Consider the following 15566-nt stretch of genomic DNA (forward strand, 5'->3'; position numbering starts at 1 on the left):
AAATACAAAAATTAGCCAGGCATGGTGACGCATGCCTGTAGTCCCAGCTACTCAGGAGGCTGACGCAGGAGAATTACTGGAACCTGGGGGTCGGAGGTTGCAGTGAGCCAAGTTCACGTCACTGCACTCCAACCTGGGTGATAGAGTGAGCCTCTATCTCAAATAAATAAATAAATAATAAATAATAAATAAATTAAATTTAAAAAGTAATAAAATAGCATGTATCTTAATCATGATGAAGCATTAGGTATTGATAAGTAAAGTCATAGGAGATGGAGAACAAAGATAGGGAACAAGGTTGTTCCCTGTTAACTTTACATCCCTTTAAAAATGAATTTTTTATATGAAATTCAGCATTATTTAAGATTCTGCAAGTTTTTTGGGTGATTATATGTCATTCTAAAATAACATAATTTAATAGAAAAATCAAATAACAAATGTCTCTTTTTACCTTTCACATTCATTTAGCTAACAAACAAGTGGATAAGTATTAAGATTTGGAAGTTTTAAAAATTCTATTCATAAAAATCATAGTGAATGGGGAAAACACTTCCAGAATTTTAGACTAAATTTTCCAAAGTTCTGATCCTCATACCTAAAAGTAACAAGAACACTAGCAAAAACTGCCAAACATAACTTTCAAACTCTGGAAATCAACCAATGATTTGCAATAGTAAAGAGTGTTTGTTCAGTGAAACAGATCAATCTCAACAAGAATACTGAGCTTTGTGACATTTTATCTTGTCCTATTTCCATCACTTTTTTTTTTTTACAGTCCTGAAGTAGATTTAAAAATCAGCATCCTCGACTGGGCCCTGTGGCTCCCGCCTGTAGTCCCAGCACTTTGGGAGACCAAGGCGGGTGGATCACCTGAGATCAGGAGTTCCAGACCAGCCTGGCCAACATGGTGAAACCCTGTCTCTACCAAAAAAAAAAAAAAAAAAAAAAAAAAAAAAAAAATAGCCAGGCGTGGTGGCAGACGCCCGTAATCACAGCTACTCAGGAGGCTGGGGCAGGAGAATCACTTGAACCCAGGAGGGGTAAGTTGCTGTGAGCCGAGATAGTGCCATTGCACTCCAGCCTGGGCAACAAGAATGAGATTCTGTCTCAAAGAACAAACAAAACAAAACAAAACAAAAATCAGCATCCTCAAAAATCAGCAGCTTTGCAGGCACCGTATAAAAAGGAGAGAATCCATTTGGAGCGATGCAAAAGGCCTCATTCTCAAAGAATTGTCACTCTTTTACATGTCTGAAGGCTTTCTGAACAACCTTCATTCACAGGGCTTGAATTTATTTTTCCTAGACCTGAAATTCTTCAGTGGAAAAAGACTTACCATTAGGATATTTGTCAAAAAATCAGCAACAGTTATTTAGCATCACCACTGCCTGAGGTTGCAATACTAATTGGAGCAAACAAGAGACTAGCTGCTGATTGAAAGCATGGAAGAAAAATCTGAGGAAATGGATGTTAATAAATGTCTTTGAAAAATCTGCAACATATTCTTGGAAATGTAAAAGGTCAACCAATTGTGTAGGGCTGTCTAAAAGCCCAGGAAATGTATAGGAATATCATAATTGTTCCACTGTGTCCAACCATGAGACATTGTGTAATTGAGAAGTGAATGCTAAGGCAGAGTTATAAATTGGAAGAATATCGAGTGTGTTCCTCACTACACATACAAAGCCCTTCAACAAAGCATAGAGAAAATAACATCCAAACATTAGCTGACCTCTAAGCTCACCAATCAAAAGCACAACTAGCCACATACAACAAAGAAAACATACTTTGGGGCATTAGTTCAGGAAAGTCACTAAACAAACAAAAATCAGTCATGAAAACTAGCTGCAACAACAAAGCAACAACAAACCCTAGAAAGGAGGAGTATCTAATATCCAGAGTTGACACACTGTAATATTTTAAATGTCTGGTATACAACAAAAATTATTAGACATGCAAAGAAAGAGGATTTTCCTGTATGTATACAGAAAAAAACCCAAGCAGTAGAAATTGTCCCTGAGAGGACCAAGAATTTGAACTTAGAAGAAAAGTATTTTAAATAATATGTCTTTATATACACACGTGTGTGTGTGTGTGTGCGCGCGCGTGTATGGTATGTAATGTTTATGTAGTATATATATGTGGGACATATCTGGTGATGTGGTATACTATATGTGGTATATAATATAAGGTATATATATAAGGTATATATTTGTTGTATATAATGTGTATAAACATGTGGTATGTATATGTGTTAGTGTAGTATGTGTAAGTATATATGGTATATAATGTATATATACTATATATGGTAATGTATATATATGGGATATATGTGGTGTATATATGTGGTGTATCTATGTGGTAGCATGGTATATATATGTGGCATATACTGGGGTAATGTGGTGTGTCTGTATATATGTGGTATATATTATGATGGTGTTTATACACACTTCTTTTTACCCATTGGTTTATTAATGGACACAGGTTGTTTCTATATACTGGCTATTGTGTATAATGCTGCAATTAGATGGGAGTGCAGGTATTTTTATGAGATGGTGAGTTCATCTTTGGGTATAACCCAAGAAACAGGATTGTAGTGTTATACAGTAGTTCTATTTTTAACTTCTTTAGAAATCTCCATACATTGTCTATAATGACTGTACCCATCTACATTTCAATAAACAGTATACTAGGATTTACTCTCCTTCACACACCCACCAACATATAACACTTGACTTTTTGATAATTGCCATAATAGCCTATATCAGGTGATATCCCCTAGTAGTTATAACCTGTATTTTTCTGATGACTGGTGATGTCGGGTACCTTTTTATATATCTGTTGACCATTTTTATATCTTCTTTTCAGAAATGTCTGTTCAGGTAATTCTCCCACTTTTAAATCAGGTTATTTGTTTTTCTGCTATTGAGTTGTAAGACATCTTCATACATTTTGGATATCTAGTACTTATCAAGTATGTGCTTTGCAAATATTTTTTACCAGCCAGTAGGTTGCCTTTAAATTTTGTTGGTTGTTTCCTTGGCAGTACAAAGTGTTTAACATTTGATGTAGTCCTATTTATTTATTTTACTTTTGTTGCTTGAGCTTTTGGTGTAATATCCACAAAACATTGCCAAAGACAATGTTGAGAAGCTTTTCACCTATTCTCTTTTAGATGTTTTAGCATTTCAAGTTTTACATTTAGGTCTTTTAACCATTTTGAGTTTGTATTTGTGTATGGTCCTATAAAGATAAAATAAAGACCAAATTTTATTCTTTTGTATGTGGAAATCCAGTTTTATCACTACCACTTATTGAAGAGACTATCCATTTCTTACTGTATCCCCTTAATGTCTTTTCTAAAAGCGAGTGGATCATATGTGTTTGGATTTATTGAAGGACTCTGTATTCCATTCATCTGTGTTTCCATTTTTACGCCAAAAATATTATTTTTATTATTATAGGCTCGTAATATTAATATTAAATCAGGAAGTGTGATGCTTCCAACTTCGTTTCTATTTCTCAATATTACTTTGGCTATTCAGCTATTTGGCTTTTTGTGGTTCCATACAATTTTGAATTATTTTCACTTTTCTAATAAGAATGCCATTAGAATTTGAATAGGAATGGCATTTAATCTGTATATTGCTTAGAGTAATTTGGGTATTTTATCAATATTAATTATTATGATTTATGAACATGAAATATCTATCCTGAAATAAACATGAGTCATTTATTTGTGACTTCTTTAATTTCTTTTATTAATGATTTATGGTTTTCAGCATGCAAATGTTTTACCTGTTTGTGTACATTTATTACAGTTTTTTTGGATGCTGTCATCAGTCATTTTCTTGATTTCCTATTTTAACTAGTTGTTATCTGTGCATAGAAATATGACTTATTTTTGTATGTTGATTTTGTGTTCTGCAATTGTACTGAATTTATTTATTCAAACAATTTATTGTTGGATTTTGGAGGTTTCCTGCATATAAGATTACATGATCTGCAAACAGGGATAATTTTACTTTACACTTTCCTTTTTGGATGTCTTTTATTTATTTATTTTGCCTGATGCTAGTACTTTTCAGTACTATATTTACTAGAAGTGGCAAGAGTGGGCATTCCTGCCTTCTACTGAATCCGTGGAAAAGCTTTCAGGTTTTCTGTTGATTATTATATTGCCTGTTGGTTTCTCATAAATGACCTTTATTATGTGGGGGAACTTTTCTTCTATTCATAAACTGTTAAGAATTTTTGCCAAGAAAGAATGCTGAACTTAGTCAAATGCTTTTTTGTGTGTCAATTTAGATAATCCTGTGGTTTTAATCTTTCATTCTGTTAATACAGCACATTGATTGATTTGCATATAATAAACCAGATTTAAATGCTAGGATAAATGCCACTTGTTCATAACGTATAATCTTTTTAACATGTTGTTGAGTTTGGTTTGCTAATATTTTATTGACAATTTTTGCATCAATGTTTATCAGAGATTAGGCCCATAGTTTTTGTTTTTGCTTTTCTGTTGTTTTTCTTACAGTATCTTTTGCTTAAGTATCAAGGTGATATGGTCTTCTAAAATGTGTTTGGGAATATTTCCTCTAGCTCATGTGGAAGGATTTAAGATTGGTAATAATTCTTCTTTGAATGTTTGGTAGAATTCATTCATAAAGCCATCAGTGCTAGGCTTTTCTTTTTTGGAAGGTTTTTAATTACTTTTTAAAACCACTTTATTGTTATTGTTCTGTTTATAGTTTCTATTTCTATTCAATATTGGTAGGTTATATTTTTCTAGGAATTTACTTATTTCCTCTAGGGTATCCAACTCTTGGCAATTAATTCATAATAGTACCTTATGATTTCTTTTTATTATTATACTTTAAGTTCTAGGGTACATGTGCACAACGTGCAGGTTTGTTACATATGTATAGATGTGCCATGTTGGTGTGCTGTACCCATTAACTTAATTTCGAAGACACCTGTTGTAATATCTCACATTCATTTTAATTTATTTGAGTCTTCCCTCATTTTATCTTAGGTATTCTAGTGAGAAGTTTGTCAATTTTGTTTATTTTTTACAATAACCAATTCAGTTTTATTGATATTTCTATGTTGTTTTCTGTCTTTATTTGATATTTGTCCTGAATTTTAATGTTTCCTTTCTTCTGCCAGCTTTGGGTTTAGTTTTTCCTTCTCTTTTCTAACTTTTCTAGAAGCATAATGTTAAGCTTTTTATTTGAAATATTTCTTTTTTTTTTTTTTAATTAGGCATTTATTACTAAAAGCTGCACTCTTAGAACTGCTTTTGTTGTATCCTATTCATTTTGGTGTGTTGTGTTTCCATTGTTATTTGTCTCAATTTATGTTTATTTGCCATTTTGATGTTTTCTTTGACCCATTGGTTGGACAAGAGCATGTAGTTTAATTTTCATGTATGTGGTAATTTTCCAAAATTTCTTCTGTTATTGGCTTCTAGTTTCACACAGTTTTGGTTGAAAAAAAAATGCTAGATTTCATTTAAGATTTCTTGAATTTGTTAATACTTGTTTTGTGGCCTAACATAAGGTCTAACATAGAAAATTTGCATGTATGTTAGAGGAGAATATATATTCTGCTGTTGTTAGATGGAAAGTTTTATATATGTCAGGTCCATATGGTCCAAAGTGCAATTAAATTGAATATTTTCTTGTTAATTTTATGTCTGGTTGTTCCATCCATTGCTAAAAGTGGAGTATTTAAGTTCCCTAATATTGTTGTATTGCTATCTGTTTCTTACTTTATATTTACCAAATTTGCTTGATATATTTCAGTGCTCTGATGTTGGATGTGTAAGTATTTACTCTTGATATGTCCTCTTGATGAATGGACACATTTGTCATTAAATAATGACCTTCTTTGTGTATTGTAATAGTTTTAAATTTGAGTTCTATTATATATGCTATAGTTATAGTCAACCCTTCTCTTTTTGGTTACTATTTGCTTGGAATATCTTCTTCCATCCCTTTACTTTCAGCCTATGTGCATCCTTAAACTAAGATGGTTCTCTTGTAGGCAGCATGTAGTACCATCTTATATATATATATATATATATATATATATATAATATATATGTATATATGTGTATGTATATATGTATGTGTGTATATATGTGTATATATATGTGTATATATGTGTGTATATATGTGTGTATATATATGTGTGTGTGTGTATATATATATTAATCTATTCAACCACTCTATGTCTTTTGATTGGAGAGTTTAATCCATTTACAGATAAGGAATAGGTAAGGAATTATTCCTGCCATTTTTGATAATTGTCTCTGTTTTTACTTTTTCTTTATTTCTCTCACTGTATACCTATGTAATTTAGTGATTTTTCTGTAGTGCTAAGCTTTGCTTTCTTTCTCTTGTTTGTGCATCTGCTGTAGTTTTACTTGCTTTGGGGCTAACATAAGACTTACATAAAATATAGATATAACAGATTATTTTAAGCTGATAACAAATTAACTTTGACCACATGCAAACATTTTAGACTTTTACCCAGTCCTTCACAATTTTTATTTTTGTTGTCTATCATAATTTACAACTGTTTGAATTGCATATTTCTTAAGAACTTATTGTAGCTGTAGTTATTTATGACCATTTTGACTTTTGACCTTACACTAGACATTTGAAAGATTTACACACCAACTTTACAGTAATGAACTATTTCAAATTTGATGATAAGTTTACCTCTACCAGTGAATTTTACACCTTTTTTAATGTTTTCTTAACAATAATTATTATCTTTTCATTTTCTGTTGAAGCACTCCCTTTAGCATTTCTTGTAAGACGAACCTTGTTGGTGATAAATTCCCACAGCTTTTGTTTGCCTGGAAAATATTTTTCTTTCATTTGTGAAAGGCAGATTTGCTGGGTAAAGTTAGAATTTTGGGGAGTTTTTTTGTACTTTTTGTCAGCACTTTGAATGTATCATCTTATTTTCTCCTGGCCTGCAAGTTTTCCACTATGAAATCTGCTGATAATTTCATGGAGATTTTCTTGTATGTCACTTGACACATTCTATTGCTGCTTTTATTTATTTATGAACATTTTATTTTATGTTCAATTGAAATGTAATATGTGTACATGTTTGAGATACTATATATTGTTTTGATATATGTATAAATATTATAATGATCAAGTCAGTGTAATTAACAAATCCATCACCTCAAACACATTATTTTTGTTGTAAGAACATTCAGAATGCTCTCTTGTATGTATTTTGATAAGTATGCTGAATTATTGTTTAATATAATTACTCTACTGTGCACCCAAACTTACTCCTTCTATGTAAGAGTAAATTTGTACATATTGACCTCTAACCTCTACCCCCACCATTCCCAGCCTCTAAGTAACCACTTTTCTAATTTCTATTTTAATAAAACGGTTTTTTAGATTCCACATATGAGTGAGATCATGTGGTGGAGTTATTTTAGTTAACGTGATGTCCTCTGGGTTCCTCCATGTTGTCATTTATGACAGGATTTATTTTATAACTTAATTTATCCATTCATCCATTGATGAACTTAGATTGACTCAATATTTTGGCTATTATGAATAATATTGCAATAGAAATGGAAGGGCAGATAAGCTCTATGATACATCAATTTCATTATTTGTGTGTGTGTGTGTATATATATATATGTAAAGAATAGTGAGACTATTGAATGATATGATAGTTCTACTTTTAAGTTTTTGAGGAATCTTCATACTGTTTTCCACAATGGCCATACTAATTTACATTTTCACCAACAGTATGTACCCAAGTTATATTTCATTTTTGTCCAAATCCTCACCACATGTTATCTTTTTTCTCTTTGGTAATAGCCATTCTAACTATAATTATGTGATATCTTATTGTGGTTTTGATATACATTTTTTTGATGATCAGAGGTTTAGCATTTTTTAATATGCCTGTTTGCCGCTCGTATATCTTCAGTTGCAAATGTCCATTTAGATCATTTGCCCTATTTTTAATCAAAGTTTTTGAATTTTTTTGCTAATGAATTTTTATTTTATCATATAGTCTGCATATTAACCCTCTTTCTCATGTAAACTCTGCAAATATTTTCTTCTATTCTATAAGTGGTCTCTTTCCTCTGATGATTGTTTCCTTTGCTATTCAGAGCTTATAAGTTTCATATAACCCCATTTGTCTACATTTGCTTTTGTTCTTTGTGCTTTCGAAGTCTTATTCAAAATAATTTTTTCAGAGACCAATGTCATGAAGTGTTTTTCCCTGTTTTCTTCTGGTATTTTTATAGTGTTGGTTTTTATGTTTAAGTATTTAATATATTTTGAGTTGATTTTTTTTTTTAATCAGGAAAGATATAGAATCTAATTTCATTCTTCTGCTTGTGGATACAAATTTTCCTAGCACCATTTATTGAAAAAACTGTATTTCCTCAATCTGTACTTTTGGTCCCTTTGCCAAAAGTCTGTTGGCTGTAGATGTTTGTATTTATTTCTGGAATCTTTATTCTTTTCCATTGGTCTGTGTGCCTATTTTTATGCCAGTACCATGATATTTTAATTAGTATAGTTTTTTTAGTGTATTTTAAATTAAGGTGGCAGTATGGCTGCAGCTTTGTTTTGTTTTATTTTTGCTCAATATGGCTTCAACTGTTTGTGGTCTTTTGTGACTCCCAACAACTTTAGGACAGTTTTTTATTTTTCTGTTTCTGAGAATAATATCGTTGACATTTTTATAGAGATTACACTGAATCTGTAGATTGCTTTGGATAATATGGACATTTTAACAATGCTAATTATTCCAATTCATGAACACAGGATGTCTTTCCATTTATTTGTATTTTTTTCTGTTTCTTTCTTTTGTGTTTTATAGTTTTCAGTGTAGAGATTTTTCACCTCATTGGTTAAATTTATTCTTTGGTATCTTAAATATTTTTAGCTATTATAAATGTAATTGTTTTCATGATTTTTTTCTCATAGTTTATTATTTGCTTGTACATATGCTTCTGATTTTTGTGTGTTGATTGTGTATTCTGTAACTTTACTGAATTTACCACTAGTTCTAATAGTTTTTGGTAGAGTCTTTAGGGTTTTCAATACATAATAATATGCTCTGCAAATGAGGACAATTTAACTTTCTCATTTCATATTTGAAAGCCTCTTATTTATTTGTCTTTGTTAAATGCTCTAGCTGAGAATTCCAGTACTAGATTGAATAGAAGTGATGACAGTGCACAATTTTTTACTCTTTTTTTCCGGATCTCACAGAATAATATTTCAACTTTTTTCTGTTATAGTATGAGGTTAGTTGTGGGTTTGTCATATGTGGGATTTACTGTGTTGAGGTATGTACTTTCTATGTCTGATTTGTTTAGAGTTCTACCATAAAGGGATTTTTAATTTTATCAATTGTGTTTTCTGTATCTATTAAAATAATCATGAGGTTTTATTAGTGGGATAGATTACATTTATTGATTTGTGTATGTCGCAGTATACTTGCATCCCTGGGATAAGTCCCACTAGATCGTAGTGTATGAGATTTTTAAATGTGTGTTGAATTTGGTTTGCTAATATTTTGTTGAGGATTTTTTAACCTATTTTTGTTAGTGATAGTGACATATGGTTTTATTTTATTATGTGTCTTTTTCTAGTTTTGGTATGAGGCTAATGCTTGCATAATAGAACAAATTTGAAAGCGTACTTTTTATTATTGATTCAATCTCATTACTCCTTATTGGTCTGATATAATTTGGATATTTTTCTCCCCGAAATCTCATGTTGATATGTGATTCCTAGTGTTGAAAGTCAGGCCTGGTAGAATGCTTTTTTTAAATGGGGGAAGATTCCTCATGGATGGGTTGATGCCCTTTCATTGTAATGAGCCGGTCTCACTCTGTTAGCTCCCATGAGATCAGCTGTTTAAAGGGTCTGACACTTCTTTCTTTCTTTCACTTGATACTTGTCTTCCCATGAGTAAAAGCTTCCAGAGGCCCACACCAGAAGCAGACACTGTTGCCATGCGTCTTGTACAATCTGCAGAACTGCCAGCCAAATAAACTTATCTTTGTAAATTACCCAGCCTCAGGTTTTTCTTTATAGCAATGCAAAATGGACTAAAACTTGCTGTGTTCAGATTTTCTGTTTTTCCATGATTCAATATGTGTTGGTTGTACATTTCAAAAAATTTTATTCTAAGTTTTCTAATTTATTGACATATAGTTGTTCATATCTTTATGATCTGTTGTGTTTCTGTAGTATCAGTTATGGCCTGTTTTTTCATTTCTAATTCTGTTTATTTGAGGCTTCTTTTAGTTTGACTGGTTAAAGTTTTATCAATTTTATATTTAGAAAACTTATCAATCTTTTGTAATTTTATAGTCTCTATTTTGTTTATTTCTGTTGGCTTTTACTATTTATTTGCTTATAATTTTGGATTCAATTTGTTTTCGCTTATTGGGTTCTTTGAGGTGTAATCTTAGGTTGTTTATTTGAAATATTTTCTCTTTATTGAGGCAGGGGTTTATTGCTCTAAGTTTCCCTCTGAGTACTGCCTTTGTTGTATCCCATAGATTTTGGTATGTTATGCTTCAATTTTAATTTGTTTCTATTTTTTTAAATTTCCCTTTCAATGTGTTCATTAACTCATTCATTGTTTAAGAGCATATTATTTAACTTCTGTGTATTTGAATCATTACAGAGGGTTCTTCTGTTGTTAAGTTCTACTTTTATAACATTTTGGTTGGAAATAAAATTTGATATGCTTTTAATTCTAAAAATTTATTAAGACTTATTTTGTGGCCTATCCTGGAGAATGTTATGTGTACACTACAGAAGTGTGCATTAGGCTGCTGTTAGATTGACAGCATCTGTCCATACACACGCGCGCGCGTGCACACACACACACACGTATATATGCAGATACACATACAGGGATATATGTTTATGTATAAACATACATATGTTTATATATATATATATATAATGTTCCTTCTGTACTACAGAAGAATGTGTATTCTGCTGCTGTTGAATAGACAGCATCTGTCTAGATAGATAGGTGCAGACATACAGATATAAATATATCTGTTAGGTCCATTGGGCTTCACATTCAGTTCAGTTCCACTTCTTCCTTATCCACTTTCTGTCTGGTTTATCTGTTATTGAAAGTGGTGTATTAAGTTCTCTAATTGTATTGCTATCTATTTTTCCCTTCATGTTCATTAATATTTGCTTTATATACTCAGGTGCTTCAATGTTGGGTGCATATATATTTACAATTGATATGACTTATCATTGAATTGTGCCCTTTATCATAAAATAATACTCTTCTTTATCACTTATGACAATTTCTAACTTGGAGTTTATTTGACTTTTCATATAAGTATAGCCGCTTCTGCTGTCTTTTGGTTACCATTTGAATGAAATACCTTCCTTTGTTTTTTAACTTTCAGTTTATGTGTGTGTTTAAAGTGGATCTCTTCTAGGCAGCATAGCTGGATATTATTTTCTTTTTAATCTTTATCTACTCTTGTTTGATTGGAGAATTTAATGTATTTTCAATCAAAGTAATTATAGGTAAGAAATTGCTGCATACATTTTGTTAGCTGTTGTGTTTATTTTGGTTTATTTTGTAGCTCATCTATTCATTCTTCTTTTGTTGTAAATCTTTGATGTGGTGATTTTCTTTAGCATGAATTTTTGTATTTCTTTATCTTTATAATTTGTATACCTACTACAGTTTGGCTTTGTGTTTATCGTGAAGATTACATAAAACATCTCATGGTGTAATAGACTATAGACTGCTAACAACTTCAGTCACATTAAAAATGTCTATACTTTTACCCTACCCCCCAATAATTTATATTTTGATGTCACAATTTACATCTATTTAAATTATGTATTTCTTAACAACTTATTGTAACTATTATTAATCTTGACTATTTTGACTTTTAAGCTTTATAATAGAGAAATAAATTATTTTCAGAGCACCATAAAAGTCTTGGGATATTTTAAGTTTGACTATATATTTACCAGTGAATTTTATGCTTTCATTTGTTTTCATGTTAATCATTAGCATTCTTCGTTACTACTTGAAAAACTTCTTTAAGCATATTAAAGAATGCTAATGATTAACATGAAAACAAATGAAAGCATAAAATGAAAGCATGTTTGTATGATGATTTGCCCTTGCAATGTGTAGCTAGTCCTTACCGTCCAAATAGAGTCATTAAAATTGCCTTGGTTTTCTTTATATTAACATTACAGTTTTCTAGATGAAGACAATGAGTTTCAAAAAGATTCAGTGAATTGCTCAAATGATAACTTAGGACTTAAAATTAGCTACTTGAATTCTAAGCCTGTAACTGGGCCACCATACAAAATTACATTATCCTTGTACAATCATATTGTTAGAATTGTCCTTCTGTATTTTACAAACTTCTCTGGAAATCATGTTGTTATTCCTTCACCATTACAGGAGTACAAATTGTAGAAGCAGTATAATTTATGATTGTTATTATTTCTATAGTGTCGGCAAAAGTATATTTCATCTATAAATACCTAAAGCTTGATGCTATAAATTTGGAGAGGATGGTAAAGTGAGGCTGATATTTATCTTTGATTATGATTGTGCACTTTCATTAATTTGAATTTCACCAATTCATACTTCAGAATAATTTAGTTATGGTATTTGCTATACTATAATAAAATCGCCTGAGCTTTGACTTACATGTAATTACATGGTTTGGTAGGAAAATTAATACTTTATCATAATATACTGGAATTGCAAAAATAACATAAGGGATGCTTTCAGGTGTCCAAGGACTCTAGAAATCATTTACATACAAGCAACTGACGTGTTAATTTCAACTCATTCTTATCTATTCATTGAAGCTAGTAAGCTTCAGAACATGAGCACTTTGTTAGTCTACTTCCAGTTACAGTACATAACAGAGAGTATTGAAAATGCATCTTGTTAAAAAAAAAATCTGTAATTTGGACCTTTGACTAAGGGAAACTAATCCAAATTAATGAGTTTTCTACAGTAATGATGACAAACTTTATGCTTTCTGATAAATAAAAGAGAAACTATGATCTAAGTTTTAGTTTCTATTCTCAGGACTAATTGCTTATTTAATCAAGAATTTCTGCCTTGGTTATAATTTTAATTATTCAATGAATATAGATTTGCATTTTTAGAAGTATATAGAAACTTAAATTTTTTAAATTTTAAAACTTGAGCGCCAGGCAGAGAATATATGCAGTAACAGCCAATTCAAGATGTCTGGTTAAGAATTCAGATAAACTAAGAAAAAATGAGTAAATGTTAGTACAAGTCCAATCATGAATCTGAGACTCTATCTGGTAAACTGTTGATGTTCAAGTGTGTTAGAAGTCATTAGAGAAAGGGCCAATGAATCAAGTATTTGCATGTTGGAGGGAGACTAGAAGACGCATGAGTCACAAAAACTATTATGAAAAAATATGGTATTGAATCAAGAAAAAGACCTAGGGTTCAAGTTTTAACAGTGCTATTTAACAATTATGTGGTTTTCTGCAGATTAACTTTGGGGCACCTCTATTTCCTTCTCTGCAGAAATGCTGAGCATAATACCTGCATTCTCCACTCCTGTGAGTTTACTATGAATATTAAAAAATACCAATGCATTCTGAAAATGTTCTATAAATATAAGGTCTATAATAGTTTAAAAGATAGCCTATTAAATTACTAATCTGACCTAGAAAAATTCTGGGTTTGGTGATTTTAAAGAACTTAAGAAAGATCACTTTGTTCTCCCCATGCTGACTGAGAGCTCTCCATTCTTCACTAACAGAAAATCTGTCAAATAAGAGATTCTGACCAAGAGTGCTAGAAAAATCCATGATGGAATGGCACTGAAAATAGTGGAGCCCAAGGCAAAAGCATGATTGTATTAATTGGCAGCCTGCTGGCCCCTAAAAATGTACTGCAGCACTGGAGAGGCAATTGTCAATACAAAGGCTCCGAAGAACAAGTTATTTCTCTTCATTATGATATTAGAGTTTATACATAAAGTCATCTGAAAATTAACATTGATTTTAACATCGAGCTTCAATCCTCTGTTACTTAAAGTTTATTTATTGGATCCCTTTTGTTCTAGACCAACTTGATTGTCTAAGCCTCAAGTAAAAGCAACATTGGTTTGTTCCTTTTATGTTTTTTCTTTTTAGTAGACACTAGTCAAGTTTCAGAAATAACACTAAAATAAATTATTTAAAAATTACCACTGGAATAAAGAGCATAGGTATCACATGGGCTGTAAGTTGTTCTGGCAGCCCAAGGCAATGAGCTGCAAACAATTTGTACAGAAGTATTTTAGGAAGGTGTCACTCTCCAAACTCAGAGCTAAAGTTTCCAAGAAAAGTCACAGGTCAGGGAAATTGTTCATCTGAGAACTACAGTTGGTCACAGAAATGCAAGGTATAAATTAGATAAGGTTCCACTGAATCAGTACCTATTCTAATAATATAAGGAATAGGGAGCCAATTCTTATCTTTTGGAAACTTCACTGGATTTAGGTTCCTGAACAAATTTAGCTCAGTGGAAACTTGAGTTTCCATAAGACTTCAACTGGGGGATAAAAACTCTAATTTCAATTCTATTAGTAACTAGATGTTTAATCTTGAGCAAACAGAATAAAATCCTTAAGTCTTATTTTCATTATCTATGAATAAGAGAACATGTAATGGAAAAACTATTATCTATCAAATGGCTTTCTGAAGATAATCAGATGATGTCGTATATTCCAAACAGTCAGAACTCATTAAGTGCTAACTAATGTTCATTAAATTGGAGTTTTAAATGTTGCATTGTATTATTTGGACCTTAGTTGAGAGTTTTTTTTTTTTTCTATTTAATTTTCAAAATTTATGTGTTGTTATGTTGTTTGGGTTTATTACTGTTTTAATAGCCAATTCTCAGAAAGAACATGGGGTTACCCTCTTCAAGAATTTCCTGGATTTATTTTCTTCCTTTCCCTTTGCTTTCTTCTATCAGTCTTTCCTCTCTCATTCATGCTCGACTCCCACATGAGAACATGCTGGACAGGGTTCTTCCAGGTTCAGCAATAGTGTTCTGACTGAGGGAGCTGTCATTCTCTTTATCTACAACTTATTAAACTTCAGTTATTTAAGAAAATGCTTCCTGGCTCAAATCCCTTGAGTTCAGCAAATATATTTCCACTGTCCTTATCATTTCTGTTCCTAATTGTTAACGGGGAAAAATCTAGGCAGTACAAACTTCAGAAGGTGCTACTTTACTTAGATATAAATCTTCATCTAGACATAAATTGTACTTTATCTAGACATAAATCTATGTCTAGATGATATAGATTTAAGAAATTATGGTTAAACATAATAGAAATCAGTAGGTTGAGAAGAATGCAGTTGAGAATGTTTTCTCCTTATTAAACTGCCTTTTAAAAAAATGGTTATTTACCTGGGTTAAATTCCTGGTTCTAATATATGCTATGGTCTTGGGCATATTACGGGAATTCTCAGTCAGAAAAGGTTCTCCTT

Source organism: Papio anubis, chromosome 13 (assembly GCF_008728515.1).
Source record: "Papio anubis isolate 15944 chromosome 13, Panubis1.0, whole genome shotgun sequence".
NCBI classification, from domain to species: Eukaryota; Metazoa; Chordata; class Mammalia; order Primates; family Cercopithecidae; genus Papio; species Papio anubis.